General features: G+C 49.1%; 1 pseudogene; it reads left to right on the top strand.

Moving 5' to 3' along the window:
- The first annotated feature begins 3,267 nt into the window (after positions 1–3,267).
- LOC104675066 lies at positions 3,268–4,880 on the top strand (annotated as a pseudogene).
- The last annotated feature ends 478 nt before the right edge of the window (positions 4,881–5,358 follow it).

Here is a 5,358-nt window from a genome sequence, read left to right as displayed (position 1 = left end):
AACCAAGATCTTGTAAGGTAGAGTGGCAGAACTTGAATTGTGGTGACTCCACCTAAATGCAGACACCCTCAAACGGCCTGGCTGGAAAATAATCTGCTGACCTTTTCCAAGCTGTCTTAACTGCAAGATCACTCAACTGTTTCCACTTTGTTTTGAAGCTGCTTAAAAAGGAGCAAACAACTCTAATCTCTCTTAGCCGGTTTTCCAGCTGGAGACGCAGACGAGCATGGGGAGCTGATTAAAATGAGGTGGTACTTTAAAAACCAGGAGCCAATTGACCTTAACTGTGTTTCTTTCTGCTTTTATATGTTGTTGGTGAAACTGCAGGTAAGTGATTTGCTGGCCCCGGCTCTAGAGAGGTTTTATATATTGTTCGTGTGGTCATAATTCTCACCCATTTTCCTTTCATACTTCTTAGGTAGGGAAATAATTACTGCTTTGGGCTCCTGCTTTTGGGGTATTTTTATGTGAGTCACTAAAAAGCCTAGCCTGTCTTCTTTTCTTCCTTCCTTCCTTTCTCCTTTTAATGTCTCTTTGTTCAGAAGAAAGAAATCAATTTTTGAATTGATTTCAAATTGCATTTGAATTTGGAAAATTAAAACAGATGAACAGCAAAATACCATTATTTTTAGAGCTCATAAGACAAAGCCTGACTGGCTTGGGGTTTTGACTGTTGGTTCTTATAACAAATGGCTCCTTTAAGATGGCACCAAAGTCAATACTAATGGTTATTATGATTAAGTACAGTTCCCTTGGTGTCCGTTTCCTGCTCTTTGGCTTTCCTCCCCTCTCTCCAATGCACATACATGGTTTCTGTGAAGTTAAGTGCATTTGATATACACACAGGCCAAGTAGAGAAAGTTTGTAGCTGACCCCTCCACCTCCCTTTCTATGTCTTTCCTCTGCCTAACAACTCTGACTTCCCCTAGGCCTCACCAGGCGCCCACCTGTCCCCACCATGCTGTTGCCCCTCTTCTGGCCTACATTTACTCTCTAAAAGTCTTGTAAGCTTAAGGCATCTCAAGATTCTCTTCCCATCACCCCTTTCCTGAAATCGCTTAGCCTGGGCCCTGCTCCCAGCTAAGTCAATGCTAAGACAGCTGATGTGGTTTGGCTCTGTGCCCCCACCCAAATCTAATCTTGAATTATAATCCCCACGTGTTGAGGGAGGGACCTGTAATCCCCACATGTCAAGGGAGGGAAGTGATTGGATTATGGGGGTGGTTCCCCCATGCTGTTCTTGTGACAGTGAGTGAATTCTCACGAGATCTGATGGTTTTAAAAGTGGCAGTTTTTTCCTGCACTCTCACATCTCTCTCCTGCTATTTTGTGAAGAAGGTGCCTGCTTCTCCTTTGCCTTCTGTCATGATTGTAAGTTTCCTGAGATCTCCCCAGCCATGCAGAACTGAGTCAATTAAACCTCTTTCCTTTATAAATTACCCAGACTTGGATATTTCTTTATAGCAGTGTGAGACTGGACTAATACTACAGGTGAATGATAAGGTCAAATGCCCATATTAAAGATACACAATAGTTTTCAATGTAATGTGTGTCTTCCATAGCATTAATCCAAAGGTGTGACTGATGGTACAGTTTTCAGGTGCTTCTAGGACATCCTAGAGACAAAGCAGGGGTACCATTTCAGGCATCTTTCATAATACCAAAATAATTCATGTCTGTTCAGGACTCTACCAAATACTTTCTCATTAATTATTTTATTCCCCCCCCAAGAAGCATTATGAGGTAGGTGATATTAATTCAGATAAGAATGAGAAAAATGAGGCTCAGAGAGGTTAAGTGATTTGTCTGACATCACACAGCTAGGAAATGACCACACTGCAACTGGAGCCCAGTTCAGCTGACTTGAAATTCTCTGTGTTTTCCGTTCTGTCACATGGTCTTATAATACTTTATTCCAAGAATTTTTGGAGTACTAACTGCCAAGTCCTGTGCGGGATACAGTAGGTGGGTGAAACAGGCATGGGTGGCCTTGTCTTCACTGGAGTTTATTAAACTCTAAGTATGGTGATACAGACAAAATGAGTTAATAAATATATCTTTAAAATTACAAATTATGGGAAATGCTGTGAAAGCAAGTGGAAATGAAGAATAATGGTAAGGGAGCTTTCCTTATAGATCTCTTAGAGATGGTGACATTTAGGCTGAGGCCTGAAGACTGAGAAGGACCTAGTAACGAGGGGTGGGAGGAAGAGACCAGACCAGGTAGAGGATGTACAAAAGTCCTCGAGGCATGTTCGCAGTACACAGATCGTTGCCTATCCCACCTACTTCATGTCCTTGGGAGCCATGTTCTGTACACACAGATGCTCACAATGCTTGAGGAAGTCTTATCAGGACTTGTCATACTATCATGCCAGTCATATACAAAAACTCTTACACAATGTGTTCATTTCCTTCTTGCTATAGGAAGGCCGTTAGAAACCAGGCGATTCTTCAAGAGAACTTTGCAAGGTTTCTGGTGAAGGTGGGCATTTCTCTCCAAGCTATGCTTCTAGCCTCATCTGTAATATTCACAAATATTGTGTCCCAAGTATAGGATTGTGGATGGCTCAGCCAAACCCATCCCCACTGCTGGAGACACAGCTCACAGGGGCCACACTGACAAGGGACCACCAGGATGTGCCCAGATGGAACTTTGTGTGTGAAAAACAGCATACTGAGCAACAGGTTGTGTGTCTTGGGTTTGCAAAAAGAGAGGATTTGGGCATCTTTTGCCAAGGGGGTTCCATCACACTATGATGATGCATGCTTTGCAATTAGTGTTTCAAAAAACTCTTAATAATGCAAGGATCTTAGGTTAAGCTGTCTACCTGACTCACTGCTAGTCTTCAGTTCTAGATGTTTCTAAACCAAACGTTTATTTAATTAAGCCCTGGCTGTGTGCTCCTTTTTATGCCAGGCCTTGAAGTAAATGCAGAAGTATAACCATCACAGTCCCTGCTTTTAAGGTGACTGCAGTCTACAGGAGGAGACAAAACATACATATGTTTAACAATTACAAAGGGGCCCCGCCCCCGATGACGCGAGGCGCCAAGTGCGTGGGGATTCCCACAGCCCTGGCCACTACCCGGCCTGCCCCATAGCAAGATGGCGGCCTGAACGCAGCTGGCAACAGTAGAAGGAGCTGTTGGCTAAAGGAAGTGGAGGGGCCGTGGGATGCGGAGAGCTGGGGGCTAACTCCCGGACAGTGGAAAAGAAAGAGCTGCCGACAAACAGATGCAGGTGGAGGAGGTGTCACCTCCCAAAATGACCAGTGCAGCCCCTGCTAAGAAGCCCTACCCTAAGACACCACCAGAGCATCGGGAGCTGCGACTGGAAATTCCCGGATCCGGGTTTGAGCAGGAGGAGTCACTGACTGACTTGGAAAGCATGAAGCTCTCGCAAGAGGATAATGAAGAGCTTCGTCAGCGCCTGGCCTCGGCCACGTGATGCACTGAGGTGCTGGAATGTGAGCTGGAAATTGGGCAGGACTGCCTGGAGCTGGAGCTGGACCAGAGCCACGAGGAGCTGGACAAGTTTAAGGATAAGTTCTGCAGGCTGTCGAACAGCTACATGGCTTCCCAGCAGACCAACCAGGAGTTGGAGGACAAGCTGCACACACTGATCAAGAAGGCTGAGATGGATAGGCAGACGCTGAACTGGGAGATCGTGGAACTGACCAACAAGCTGCTTGGATGCCAAGAACACTGTCAACAAGCTGGAGGAGGTCAACGAGCGGTACCAGGGGGACTGCAGCCTGGCTGTGCAGCTCCTCAAGTGCAACAAGTCCCACTTCCAAAACTATGAGTTCTCCCATCTGCCCTGTGAGCTACAGGATGTGGTTCGGAAACATCTGCGTAGTGGTCAAGAGGCCGCCAGCCCGGGTCCTGCTCCCAGCCTAGCCCCAGCAGCTGTGGTGCCTACTTTGGTCATTGCCCGAGTGTTACAGAATCCCGAGTCTCTACTGCTGAATTCAGCCCAGTCAAGCAGCGCTGGGTGCCCCGTGGCTGAAGATGTCTTTGTGCATGTGGACATCAGTGAGGGTGCCCCAGGTAATCCAGCCAGTACCCCGGCTCCTGGCAGCCCCACCCCCCAACCCAATGGGGAGTGCCACTCTCTGGGTACTGCTGGGGGCTTCCCGGAGGAAGAGCTGCCCCTGCCAGCCTTTGAGAAGCTGAGCTCCTACCCCACCCCATCTCCACCACACCCACTGTATCCTGGCTGCAGGGTAATAGAGCTCTCCAAGGATAAGGTTTGGATCCCCTGCAACAGCCCCCTGCCCAACTGCACTTACGTTACCCGCCAGGCCATTTCACTGAGCTTGGTGGAGGAGGGGAGTGAGTGGGCCTACCCCAGCCCAGTGCCCAGCACCCCTGCCTCAGCCTAGGCCTCACCCAACCACCAGCCCAGCTCAGTGCCCCCAACACTCAGTGCCCCAGCCAGGTCTGTCACCTCTGAAGAGGACCTGCTGGCCAGCTGGCAGTGGGCATTTGTGGACCATACTCCGCCACCTGCTGCTGTGGCTCAGGGTACAGCCTTTGAATGTGACGCCCTCCCTGAGCTGCAGCGCCATTTTGCCCATAGCCCTGCTGACAGAGATGAGGTGGTCCAGGCACCTTCTCCCCGAACCAAAGAGAGTAGGCTTTTGCTTCCCAGGGAACCTGACTCTGGCTTTCCCAGAGAGGAGGAAGAAGAGCTGAACCTGCCCATCAGCCCTGAGGAAGAGCGTCAGAGCCTGCTGCTCATTAACAATGTCACAGAGGAGGGTCCTGGCACTTCCCACACTGAGGGCAGGACCTGGCCACTCCCCAGCTCCAGCTACCCCCAGCGCAGCCCCAAAAGAATGGGGGTTCACCACCTGCACTGCAAAGACAGCCTGATCCAGGCCCAGGGGCAGGGCAACCAGCTCTACCAGGGCCTCTGCTGGCCTTCCTGCCGTTGCTGCATGGGAACTGCAAGGAGGCCCCACACCTTGGCAGCTCAGGGTCCCCAGTCCAAGCCCTTGACCTCTTCTCTATCCAGGCCTGCACAACTGTTCCCTGTGTGAGTGGGGTCGGGCAGTGGGCCGCACCAGGCCTGTCAGCTGAGTTGACTTTGACCACAGAGGCTTGCCTCATGGTTTTCCCCTTTTCTTAGAATATTTATTCTCCAGAGGTAACATGCAGTTGGGTCTCAAGACCTTTCCTCCAATCAGCCCAACCAAGCTCAGACTGGGCTGTTCTGGGGAGCTGAAGAGTTTATCAGTATTCATCTTCCATCGTCCTTTCATAGTCAAGTTATTTTGTTTTTTTGGCGGTGGATGTTATTGGAGTTATTAACCTCTAATTTCTGTTTCCTACCTGTTTCCCTTCCCCCCAG

Source organism: Rhinopithecus roxellana, chromosome 7 (assembly GCF_007565055.1).
Source record: "Rhinopithecus roxellana isolate Shanxi Qingling chromosome 7, ASM756505v1, whole genome shotgun sequence".
NCBI lineage: Eukaryota > Metazoa > Chordata > Mammalia > Primates > Cercopithecidae > Rhinopithecus > Rhinopithecus roxellana.
The sequence above is the reverse complement of the archived record's forward strand: the minus strand, read 5'-3'. Positions and strand labels throughout refer to the sequence as shown.